This window comes from Falco punctatus, assembly GCF_963210335.1.
Source record: "Falco punctatus genome assembly, chromosome: 2".
NCBI lineage: Eukaryota > Metazoa > Chordata > Aves > Falconiformes > Falconidae > Falco > Falco punctatus.
The window spans coordinates 95899531-95913351 of NC_137581.1; the positions used below are offsets into that span (position 1 = coordinate 95899531).

The 13821-nt window shown below is 38.1% G+C and overlaps 1 protein-coding gene across 1 annotated transcript in view; it reads left to right on the forward strand.

Annotated features, from left to right (window-relative positions):
- The window catches only part of MID1 (midline 1), a 353212-nt gene that overhangs the window by 90976 nt on the left and 248415 nt on the right, over nucleotides 1–13821 (forward strand). The gene's annotated exons all lie outside the window — the stretch shown is intronic.

Below are 13821 nucleotides of genomic sequence, written 5' to 3' on the forward strand. Positions count from 1 at the left end.
GCTTAGTCAAGAGAAATAACAGCAAATGGCATTGGGGCTCAATATTTTATTTAACTGAGAAGATAATACAACCCTGCAGGCTGGGCTGGGGTGAGGGAAGCACAGATAAGCTACCTGGCTGCGTTATTGACTCTCAGGGTGACTTTGAGCCAAATACTTCATCTTCAGTTTTCAGAAGTGAGTAATGAGTTTTCCTGCTAGCTGTACATGCTTCTTTATGGTGTCATAATTCAGGACCTAAAATGGTGGCCTTCCATACTAAGGCTGTAATTTTTTCAGGTTTGAATCTATAGCATGGAAAAGATAATAATGGTACTTTTCCCCATCCTTTTTATATCTGGTCTGACGTACTTATGTTCTAACGTAAGTTTCTTGTAACCAGAACTGCTTCTTACTCTGTGTACCTGGTAGGCAGTAATGATCCGAAACATCATGTCCCAATCACACTTGCATCACATTTTGGCTGACAGAGTATGCTTCTGATCCTTAAAATAGTGTTCATGTTATTTATATTAACTATAGAATATATTTTTATAACCTATGCATATAACCCAATGTACAAATAATAAAAAAAGTTTAAATCTGTAAACCAGACTTCATAGGCAAAGAAAAAACCTATATTTTAATAACAACATTACACAACAATAAACTGTTAACAGCTCAGCTTTTATACAGGATTAGAAAGGAATTCAAGCAGGTGTGGTAAATTATAGGTTGAAAGAAAACACCTATAAAAGTACAGACTCCTTATTGTTTAATTTCTACTGAATTTCCAAAACTTGAGTTAAGACTTTATTTACATTTTCATTACAAGCTATTTTTCAAGATCTCATTTAATAACTTCAGGCTATAAGTCAGCAAGTAAGCTATATGCAGACACAATTTTGATTTTGTAAACCTATTTAAATGAGAAAATTCTAGCAGTAAAATCCTCTGTAAAACAATGACTGTGATAACCTTCAAACAGCTTGAGGATTAGCATTTTTGTTGGGTTTTTCTACTAGTAAAAGGGACTTTGCTATAATTTTGACTAGAATTCAGGTGTGGCTGTGTACTTTTGCTACCCGTAGTGACTGCCAAACATCACACATGCGAACCCTGCGTGGTACCCAGAGTGCAAGAGGCAGATGGGTGGCCGTAAGCTCCTCAGTAGCTTGGAATTATTGGCTAGTTACTTGCAACTTTAAAAGCCTATTTTTGTGAATCTTCAAAATAGCATTTCTATCTTTGTTGTAACCTAGTGTGATGCTCATTATTTTTGCAGGTATTTAAAATCATAATGGCTTCTTTCATTGACTTGTTTGGGTGGAAAGGTAGGTCAGCCAGAGAATTGGTCTAGTCTTCTGTAGCTTTTGGTAATAAAACTGTATTGGCTATTACAGGTCTGGATGCAATGCCAGTTGGTCTCATTAAAATGACCTTTACAGGTATAGTTTCTCACACTTCCATGTTTGGAGCCTGATCTTACATTCCTCATCTACCCTGTCTTAAATTAAATTCATTGAAAAACCTAACTACACAAAGAATAAAAAACGGAACCTTTTGAGAACAGTGGTTCCCTATTAGCAACAAAATGCATTCTGTATTCTTTTTTACATATGATGTTTCTCTTTTTCAAAATCTGAGAGATTCTGATGCTAGACTTCATCTGTAAGGTAGCAGTTCTGTGCTTAATTATATTTAATTGGAAAACATAGTATCTATAGAACAACATCATCGTTTTCTCAAGTTAATTTAACGTAGACTTGTTGGCCTCATTATCACCCTAAGTGTCCTTCCTGAATCCTCACGTATAATAGGAACGCCTGTTTGCAGCAGGAGTCCAAAATCGGGAAATATAACAAAGCAGTGAAAGAAAAGGAGGTTGTGTCCATACAATGTAAGACAGAGACTAAGAAGTAGCCTGGCACAATTTAATGAACTTCTGTCTGGATTTGCCTCCCTTTTCTTTACCCATAATAGGGAAGAAGCTCAGCACAGTACAAAACCAACACAAGTCTTCCCTACATGCTTTACTTTCTATAGATGTTCTCATCCAAACTTTATCTGATATGAAGTATACAATTCAAACATACAGGCAAATGCCAGTGGCTGTTAAAATCTGTAGAAAACAGTACTATAGAAACATTATTTGATTAAAAGAATTAGAGACATTATTTGCAGAAGCAAAGACAAATGTAAAGATTTGCATAAGGAAGAAAAAGAGAAAGTCCTTAAACCAAACCTTCATGTCCAGACTCCTTGAAGACTACCAGTGATTTCAGAAGGAATCTGATTTTGTCCAAGAATTGATAAAAGAGCGGTGCCTGATTTAAAACAGCAGAAGCTGAGTTTAAAGGAGGACCATGAAGAGCATGTCAGATGATAGAAGAGTGAAGAAAGGAGTGACAGGCACAAAAATGTGCAGGTCATATCTACAAGAAGGATAGGAAGGGAGAAGGTTCTGCAAGGTCATCCAGAGTAGGTCTATGGAGAACTATTTAAAAATAGATGAGCAGTCAACAGTGGCCCTGGAGAAGAGGCAAAAACATAGGATAAGAAGGCTCTGGCAGGCAATAGCTATAAGATGCTGTGCTCTGCCTGGTAACCAGTTTTATTAGCTCTCCTGATAACACAACAAAGGCATCCAAAGACATAATATTTGCAGCAAATAGTTTCCTTTGGATGGATACATATGTAACACTGTCATTGTTAACTGAAATTAGGAATGACGTAGTTGTAGAGGCAAAAAGAAGGGTTGGCTAGGTTTTGCAGTCTTACAACATATAAACAGAAAGTACCAAAAGTTTTTTCCGAAATAATTTAAATCATGCTGTTTATGGCTCAGTCGCTTAGGGAAGAGAGATTTTTTTTTTTTCTTTCCTTTCTTTAGAAAGAAAAATGTCATGATATTATTATTATCCGAGAATGCAGGGCACACACAGAATATCTGCTCTGAAGCAGTGTACATCTGCAGGACTTCTTTTGCTGCTAGATTCCCATGTGGAAGTCCTATGTCCATGTCTAATACTTTCTGCAAGCACACATAAGATCAACACAAACTTGTAAAAAAGGGCAAGTTTTTCCCCCTTCTCTGCTACCATGAGAGGACTTTTTCTCTAAGGCTATTGGTCAAAAAAGGTTATAACCAGATGGATGAGCTATAGCACTCCAAAAGCCTTGTTTTCGATCACAGTGCTATGGCTGCTGTTTGGTGGTCTCTTGCTGGAGTGCCATGCAGGCCTAACTGGAAGTAGCTTATTGACCAGGACAGCGGTCTGGCTCTGCATGTTGAAGTCAGAGAAGACGGCCCCAGGATTTGCACAGCCCAACCTCAGCTTAAGTACATTGAGACAGTACGTTACAAATTAAAGTCAGGTAAATGCTAACAGCATGATCTAAAGGAAACCATGAAAGGATATTCAAAAGTATAGTGGTTTTGGGTTTTGGTTGTTTTTTTTTGTTTTATTTTATTTTATTTTTTTTAAACTCAACATAACATCTATTTATCATAAAACATTTAATTTGACAGGTCTGAAAATATTCTTATTTTAAAAGGGTGACTAGTCTTACTGTTGGCTTGGACTGTCATTTCCTTTTTATTATTGCAAGGATATTTCTCTGCCTTTCTTTATTAAACTAGCTTAATTGAGAACCCAAATAACACCCATGAGGCAAACACAGGGGTTGATGGCAGCTGCATTATTAGAGTCAAAATCATTCTGTTATCAAAAATAAATCATGGTCTTTCTCATTCACAGGGTTACTTTCTAGTGTCCTTTTTTTTTTTTTTTTTTTTTTCATTATGACTTTTCTTCTATATGAAGACTTGACAACTGATAATGAAAACCATTTATAGTTCAGATTGCCTGGACAATGAGAGGGAGACAAAGCTGACTGCATGTTAGGAATTCAGCATTTGGGAGGGTATCATGATCAAATGCCTGGATCAAATGGACACTGCACAAAAAGGTGATTTTTAGAAGAAAAAAACAGGAAACTTTTAAGAATCTTTTATTGATGGTTACATGTAACATGCAAAAGGCAGTGCCAGCTCAGTACAACTTTTGTATAAAATAACTGATTGCTACTCATGTGATCTGCAGAAAACTGAAACATTCATAAAAAGTCAAATGTCACCGGGAAGCTGAGACTTTTGTTTTTCAAAGCAGGAGGAACTGATCTTACAAAAATATTCTCTTTTGATGATTTCTCTTAAATGGCAGTGTCGCGGTGTGAGGCGAGAAAATTACTCTTGCGGATAATTTATTGTCAAAGTGGGAGTTTTTTTCCTACTCAAAGTGTTCATTACAAGTAGTACTATAAGCCTCATTTCTATTACACCAGACAATGATTTAGTTTTGTAAGTGAAAATAAAGATGGGCCAGCATCAGGACCAGCATGACAAATGTGGGAAATATATTTTCTATCTTTGTAAGGACTGGGAACAATAGTTATGGGTTATTAGGCCAAATATTGCTATTCTCTGTGCAGTACAAAAGAGAGGAAAGCCACTCAAGAGGACAAAACAGTAGGTGGGAGGAGAGGCCTGTGTGGCCAGTGCATCTCTGTGGTTAGTATTACCCAACAGTTGTTTTACCTTCAACAGCTCGTTTCTCAGTGGAAACATACTTTGACTGTATAGAGTTACCCTCCTGAAGAATCTATACCCTTTGGGGAAGTATGGGAGTACACGTGCTGTACACCCACTGGCATCATGCATAGGGCAGCTCTGAGATGTGGCAGACAGGAGGCATGAGCGGTCCTACATGGAAGGATATTCTCATCTGGATGATGTGGGATTTGGGGAGCTGGAATCTGTTTCCTGACACAGGCTTTTGGTGTCTGCGTTCCCTCCTGCCCCTTCATGTGGTTGCTGTCTTCCTCCTCGCTTCTCACTGGATGGGGATGAAACAGAATGGTATTCCGCTGCTTCTCCTCCATCCACCTTGCCACACCCCACGATAGATGTGAGACTTCCCATTAGCAGCACTTTATCCCACCCTGCAGTTTTTTTCAAGGGGTGGAGGAAAACATGCCAGTCGCTGAGATACTGTTTGCAGAGAAGTGGGGACCCTTCTGTGTCCCCCGGTGAGAGCCACTTTCCGAAATATCTGCCCTCTGACATGGGAGTCTTTGAAAAGGTTTGATTATTCCCACTTTGAGCAAGGGGTTGGCTCAGATGACCTTCCTGCCTAAATCCATCTATGGTCTGTAATTCCATGGTGGCTGTTGGGAGGAAGAAAAAACCCTACCAAACCCACGAAACAACAAGATAGATACATGAAAGATATGGACATGTAATTTGCAGCTGTTAAGTATTAGTATGATCATTGTTGCAGTGCTGTCCTGGGGAATGAAAACCTAGCGCTCCTGGATGAAGCCTGTGGTGGGAAGCATTCCCAGCGTGTCACACAATACTCCTGAGACGCTGATGATTTGATTATTCTCACAAATTCAGACACACTGCGTTGCTTAATTAAATAATGTAAACATGTACATGCCATATTTGTGCTTACCGTTTGGGGAGGCTTTTCAAAGTGGGGGTGCTTGAAGTGGGAATTTTGTCAGTGCAAATTCTAAACATGAACTGGTGAAAAGGTTAAATTTTTGAAACATCTGTAATCATTTGTGTGTCATGCAAGTTAATTGGCTGTGTATGGATTTTAAGCAGTCAACTCCTTTTCTATTATGTTCAGACATATAGCACGTTTTGCATTCTTGAAGCCTTTTTAGTTTTCCTAAAGTTTGTAGAAACAGAACTTGAAATCCATCTAAATTATGTGCAAGATTCAATAATATAGCTACTAGCATAGCTAATATCTGCCTTTATTTTTTAAAAAAAGTCTCTGGTCAAAATAAAAAGGAGTATCAATATAGTTTAAGACCTAACTATATGGCTTTTAGGTAATGTTAGAAAAATGCAGAAGAAAATTAGTGGAAAAGCATCTCTCATTTCACCTGCATGGGAAACGAACCTGTGCATAGAAGTATGTAGTCCAGGCAGAAAAGTAAAGCATCTATTCTTACTACAAAATACAAATTGGCTTTAGGGCTTAAGGTCAAATGAAGAAAAATAAAAACCTTGTGGTACTAAATCAAGAGTTTCGTACAAGAGAGGTTTTCAATGCCTAGACTCAAATTAATTTAGAAATAATTTGCAACAGAAGTACAGATTTTGGTAAATGAGAACATTTGAGTATTTTATCCTTTCTGTTGGTTTATGGTGGCTAGTAATACATAATTTTTTTTTTCTTTTTTCCCCCAGGGTTATAATATTTTCTTATTCCCTGCTCCAGTCCCTTTCTCCTATTGGTTTTCTTTTTTTCTTTGCCTATAATCCTGTGCTGGCTGCAGTGAAAGATGATGTCTTTAGCTGTGCCACTTCAATTTTCTTAAATCCTTCCTTCCCTTGAGCAGCCAGATGATTGATTCCTTCTCTTTAAATCTAAACCTCACAGCTTTCCTTGTCTCAATTTAAGTATGTCTACAGTCATTTTGAATAGAATAAAATGTGTCCTACCTTAGCACAGCATGGTCTCCTTCCTAGGTGTCTTCTATTTGTGTTTTAATTGGCAGTAACCTGAAACTAAGCTGTCATTTATGCATAGTGGGGGTATGGGATCATATGCCCATGGGCTGATGGAGTCTGGGAGCTTGATTGTATTCAGTGTTGAACTGTAAGATAATGAGAGAAAAAAATAACCCTGACAACGGGATGCCTTGTGTGAAGTCAAGAAATAAAGCCTTTCATCGTAGGTTTTCCAGTTCCTATCAAAGTAGATTGACAACACTAATAACCGATTCCGGTTTGGTGGCTCATGTGCAATAAGTAGTTGTGAACACTTTCTACCATTGTCATTGCCTCTGGCAAGCTCTCAAGAAGGCCAAGGGTGTCATGGAAATGAAAAGGCAATGAGCTGAGGTGTTCATCCTCAGCTGGGTCTCAGGCATGGTAGCTGCAAGGTGTTAAGTGGCCTGTGCTGCTGCTCATCAGACTGGGCAGCTTGAAAGGAAAATTAATTTCGCTGTACTGGTTCTCTGGCCTCTTTCCTGGGTGCTTCCAAGTAGGCTTCTGAACACATTTTAGAATAACTTAGAATAAAGCACCTTAATTTTTTTTTTTTTTTTAAGTGCTGAACTTCAGTTTATTTCACAGGTATCAAAGGGAATGGCAAACTGATTTAACAGCCCTTCACTGTATGAACATGAGCTGACTTTTGGTTAGTCCCATGTTTGGTCTGCCTATCAGTTCCTGTTCTGTATGAAATCAGATTCTGGCAAAATTTCTCATTGTGAGCTTTGTTGAACCTTTTTAGTTATTTCATTGGGGTTTCTAATGAACTTCTCAATGCATGATATGTAAGGAGGATGATTAGCTGAAATCCTAATATGCCCTAAGTCCCATCTGCTGGTGAACAGCTGAAATTATGAGCAGCTGAGCTAGGTCCTCTTGCTGCCTGGTAATTGATTGTGAATATCATATCTGCCATGGAGTGTTTGTATTCTCTGTAGTGGCTGATGACTTTGTGTCTGTAATAGGACAAAATCAACCATCCAAAACACTTCAAACTATCAGCTAAGATTAGTGATTAGACTCCACGAGAGCATAGCAATAAATGTGCTCTATTACTCTCTAATCTTCGTGACAGCTAGCGGCAGAGAGACTCTTAAATGTAATTTGTATGACTCATGGATGTTCATGCCTTTTCTCCTGGCTATTTGTTCGTTAAAGACTAGTGCTTTCTCTCACTGAAATTGGTTAAATGCTGCTGCTTTCAGTATCTTGCTGTTTGTGTTTCACACGTTAGTACTCAAATCTTTTACACTCTGTTCCAATTATTAGTTCCTCTTAGAGTATATTCTTGGGTAATCCTTGGAATGCTTCCTTGAATTAATATTACTTTCAGTTCTAATATTGAAATTTGAGACTAGGAAACCCAAATGTAAGAGTAAGCAGCATCTGAGTTTGCTCTGGACTCAAATAAATGGGCATCAACAAGAGCTGGAAATCATTTCTCGGTTCTCTGTCCTGTCTGATACTTACTCTCGGGTGTTACAGCTCATAAATCTCTGCAAGAACATACGTTTCAAAGCCCTAACATTTACCTGCTAGCTTTTCAGTACCGGTCGTATTTCTTAACTTTGTTTCATTCAAATGATGAGTCACAAGAAATATCGGCTGCCTGCGCCACCCCTCCAGGCTGCAGGTGAGCTGCTGTGTGTGTACATGCTGCTCGCCCATCCTGTGCGGGCACGAAGGTCAGCCCGTGCTGGAAGTGCTGCTCTGACCGCTCGCGCTTGGTGCAGAACGTGCCCACCTGGGGCTCCGAGGCACCTGGGCCGAGAGAGGTCAGCTCGCTGCACCCTTATGTCCGTGGCTGTAAAAGGTGAAGGCCAATGGGAATGCCCTCCTTTTGGGAAGTGCCCCAGGAGCTGTGGAGGAAACATTGGGAGGTCCGTGATGAGGCTTTCACAGGCCTGGCTGAGCGCTGCTTCAGGGCCTCCCAGTGCTTCTCTTTCCACCAGTGATTTACTGGGGTTTTATATCCCCTGTTTTTTGGGAGCAAGAAGAATGATTAAGCTATGGGTCTGCTTGTGCTTTAAATGATGTAATTGCTATCTTTAAGTAGGATGGCCCAAACACATTTGCATATTGTCAATATTTTTCTAAAGTACAAAGCCCTACCAAGTGTGTATATCTATCAACCCTGGTCACTGAAAGCAAAAATTCTTGAAAAGAAGAAAATACCTATCAATCTTTTTACAAATTATGAATGAAATCAATTAATTGACTGCTTTTGTAATTACTCTTTCAAAAATGACATGACACTGAGGTCAGGGAGAAAAATTTGGGGGGGAGTTTAGACTGATTACAGAGAGTAGATGCACTGGTAGAAAACAACCCTTTGTTCTCAGAGGTCAGAACTAATCACATATGGAGTTCTGTACTATACATCCTGGGCAAAAGGAAGGGGTGAGGTGATAACAGATTGAAAATAGATTTTGTTTCAGTTCTTAAGCTATTTAGCAACTAATGTAAGAGTTTCAGGACATAAAGTTTCACTAGTAATATAGTGTAAGTACATGTTTTCCATTTGTTATGAAGAGTTATTATGTAAATTAATGGAAAGACAGAAAAATGCCTCATTCTGTGGCATAGGAATATAAATCAAGTCTTTTGGTAGGAAACCTGTAGCTCAATAGCGTCCTGTGTAGATTCTAGAAGGTTTTTTCAGATGTTTGGATTATTGCATTAGAAGTATTCTTTGGTGTCAAATTGTGGAAAATAAAAATTCAAGGCCACGAGTCAAAGAACCTCTATGAAATTGACTTTCCAAAACCTTTGAGAGACTTCGGCTTTTTCATTGGAACAGGTGTTGGCCCCAAACTTCGTTGCAAAGCCTTCGATGTGCAATCCTTCACAGAAAGTTCTAAGTGGCTTCACTTCGTGCAACATTTTTAGGGATTTGTAAGCAGCTCAGGAAAGGTTTTAACTGCTTATGTGGAATATAGATCTTTATTACAAAGAATGCATGCTATGTATGTAATGCGGTGGTGTGTAATGTGCTGAATTCTCAATGGGATGTTTTGCTTGGTCTGCATCACTTAAGCAGTCCTTTTCCCTTATAATCTCAACCTCTGCTGTAAGGTTAATAAAATCCTGCTCCTCTCCTCCACTCATGTAACCCAAACAAACCCCAAACCATAGGTCAGGCATTTGCTTCTGTTGGAACAAATATTCAGTGTTATCATAATTTAAATAATGGCTGATGCTTCCTTTAGAACTATGTAAAACATCATCAGAAGAGAGTTAACCTGGTGGTAGTTCCCCACAACAATGCAATGTAATTTATAGAGCTTATTTGATGCATGCGATGATCTGCTCTTTTCAGAAGTGGTAACTGTTCTGTGATAGAAAAGGAAGCTCTGGTCCTAGGGTCTTATTTCAGTACCTGTACTTACACTGGGTTTATTCCTATGTGTATCAAAGAATATACTTATTTATATTTAGTACCCTTGGAAGAGAGTAAATGGAGGGTTTGGAATGACTGCAGTGGAGTTAGAACTACGATTATTGCTTTTACAAAGATTGTTCTTTGAGGACTATGATTCATAATGAATTTATTCACAGATAAAAACAGATAAAAATTTCTGTTTAAAATGCACAAACACATAAACACACATGCATGTGCTGATTTTGTTGATTACATATAAGTATTTGTACGTTTAATGTAGAAATTCTATTGACTTATTAAATTCCTTAAAGACCTTATGGATGTAAGGCAGATGTGGATTTTTAACAGTATCATATAATTGTAATACAGTTTAATATTCTGATTGAGTATTTTTGAAAATGAAATGCATGGTTCATTGCCTTTTTCATGATGAGTTTGGTGTTAGATTGCAGAAGGTGTCTGCCTTTCTACACCCCTTTTCTGTCTTGATTGTGGACACTGATCTGAATTACAAGCATATATATTATAACGAAGTTTATTTATTTGCTTTCTGAAAATTTATTTATTCTTTTTGGGTGAGCAAAAAAATATTAGAATTGAACGGGTTGAAAATTTTGCTTTTTCTATTTCTGAATATTCAAAGGAAAATTTGCAATTAAATCAATGTTGTCAGGAATTCACGGGGGGAAAAACTCATCTAATGTGGGTGAATACACAGATTTTTTCTTCAGTTCACATCTATAACTCCCATTCTTTTTATCAGTAATTAAACACACATATTAAGAGGAGAATGTCACAATGTTTTGTTTCTTTGAGAATTGTGGCATGAGAATAGAGTACACATTCATGACAGCTGGGTATGTGACTGACCACAATAGCTGCAAAGGAACAATCATACTTCATTAGTTCAATAATTTTTCTAAGAAGCAAATATCCATTGTAGCTCTGTGAATGAATAACATACACCAGATTCACAGCTTCAGGGGAACACCCTTATTCACAACAGCTAATGACCAGGAACAAGAGCTTCACCCTCCTTCTGGCCACTCTGTTCTGGAAAAAGACACTGGTAGGGGGTAGAGCAGTGCTGGGAAAAGACACTGCAAAGGCAGTGTGCAGGACAACTTTAAAGTTATGTTTTTAGTGTGATGTTGCAAGGGAAAACAGTGGAAGCAGCATGGTTTAGTTTCTATCCTGTAAGAAACCTAGTTGTTTTTGCTAAAGTTCAGTTGCATAAATTTCATAATTAGATAAATCTAAGTAGCAGGGTGTACACCTGTGTACTGGATTTGGGTAACCCTATGTGTTACCTAAACCAGGTCCAGATTTGATAGGACAAGGGGTAATGGTTTTCAAATAAGAGGGTAGTTCAGGCTAGATACAAGGAAGAAATTTTTGACAATGAGGGTGGTGAAACACTGGAACAGGTTGCCTAGAGAGATGGTAGATGCACCTGGAGACATTCAAGGTCAGGTTGGATGGGGCTGTAAGCAACCTGATCTAGTTGAAGATGTCCCTGCTCATTGCAGAGGGGTTGGACTAGATGACCTTTAAAGGTCCTTTCCAACCCAAACTATTCTATGACTATGACAGCAGGAGTGCAATTAATTTTACCAAATTGTAGCCTTGTACAACTTTGGTGACTGGTTTCAGCTAGTCATGTAGTGGCCTTTTATAGCCAGAGTACAGAGAAAAACTTTCAGCAGATGCTGAATCTAGTTACAAATGCTGATGGTAGAGCAGGAATGGCTTAGCTGAGGATGGCTGGTTACAGCCCACAGCTCCTGGACTGCCTACTGTTCTGCATGTCAGACACTAAAATTTTGGGGAGCTGGCAGAAGAAAGGGAGGAAGGAGAGAGAAGGAATTCTTCAGGCAAAATTTAGCTGAAACATTTTATAGCAAAGGAGCTGCAGGAACAGCACCACCCATTCTCCTTATAATATTCCTGAGAAACCTGCAGAGGTTTGACACTTTTAAATGCGATGAGTAGAATAAATAAGGAAAACAGTTCTAAACGGGAATTTATTTTTTACAGTTTCTTGAGTTTTGTAATCTGAATCTGGTAAACGTTGAAATAGTTTGCCTTTTTGATGTTCCAACATTCAGTGTTGCCTTGTGTTCAGGATGAAGCCCAAAGCTGGCTTTTTCTAACAAGGACTGCCAGTTAAAAGCTTGTTGTAGACAAGAGTGGTATTCTGTCATCCAAACATCACATTCAACCTTTTAGTTCTGGATTTATCAAGCTGATACTGACTGCTTTCTTCCACAGGCTTCAGTGTTGTGGAAGATCATATTGCTGATCAAAAAATTGATATTAACAAATTAGTAACAGATATGTGACTTATCAAATAAGGTTTGCTTACATAACTTAAAAGCATAGGGAGAATTAGTAACTTCAAGGGATTTCAGTCTTCAGGACTTTTTTTATTTAGGCATCTGTACACTTTAACTTACAGTGAGGGGCCGCCTCTACTATTATTATGGTATTTTACCCGCAGTAAATGACAGGCGTTATTGGTACCTAAAGATACATTACGCATTCTCTCACTGGAAAGCCTTCATTGCATGCCATTAGATGACAGCATGTGCTCAGTAGCTGTGGTCTCTTAGCAACTAACTCTGCCTCTTTCTTTTGAATTAATCTTTTGTGACCCAGAGGCAGGTCTTCAGACGTAAACCTCAGCCCACTTTTCTATTTCCAAGACAGCGGAAACTTGAGCGTTTTGGAGTGCTTATATGAAGTCCATATAGTGCAGGAATATGTCTTTCTAAATCTATTGCATGTATTGAAAATGGAGATAAATTTATATTTCTTAATAATAAATGTATTATTAGAATCCTGCCAGGTTATAGTATTGTTGGTAGTGACATGCCAATATATTTTAATATTAAATTTGGCTTTAATAAAATACATAAGAAAAATCTGAAGATTTCATACTATCACATTCATGTAGAAAATGTGTAACCCCTTTCACCGATGTGGATTTTACTGTATATACATCTGGGGAGGGGGGGGATGATTTGGGTTTGGTTTTTGGTTTTGGTTGTTTTTTTTTTGTTGTTTTTTTTTTTGTTATATATCTCTGAAACATGAATGGACAAAGGAGCATTCCTTCTAGGCAGGAGATTAGGGGCTATGCTTTCAAAACAATTAGAGGTTTAAATTCAGATCTTTGTGTGTATGCTTCTAAAGCTGCCATTGGATGTTTTTCTTATTGGAGATTTTATTTGCCTTTCACAGAATCACACACAGAATCACAGAATGGTCGAGGTTAGAAGGGACCTCTAGAGATCATTCCAGTCCAACCCCCTGCTAAAGCTTGTTCCCATTGCCCCTTGTCCTGTCGCTGGGCACCACTGAAAAGAGCCTGGCCCCATCCTCTTGACACTCACCCTTAAGATATTTATATGCATTGGTAAGATCCCCTCTCAGTGTTCTCTTTGCCTTTCAGTGACAATGTGTACTGGAAAACCTTTTCATTCCTAAAGAAAGCCCCAGGATCAAGAAATATTTTATTAATCAAAATATCCTATTCGTTCAATTAAGGAATGTAATAGTTACTTATGTTGTAATGAATCGTGGTCCTTCTAAACTCCATATATGTTTTTATGTCTAGACAGGTCTGCAGGAACATATGAGTATAATAGAATATGCCAGAATACACCAAAGAGATGTTTCGTAATAAGCTTTTTTTTTTATTTTTTTATTTTTTTATTTTTTTTTTTAGAAACCAAGGCATGTATATTGTTTAGAAACCTTTCTGAAGTGACAATTCTGGTCGACTCTTCTATGTTAAGCTGATTAACTGTTTCTGACCTTTCAAAGTATGTTGTATATAATCCTAGAAGACCACCAGAGTTGAAACTATTCAGTTAGTTTT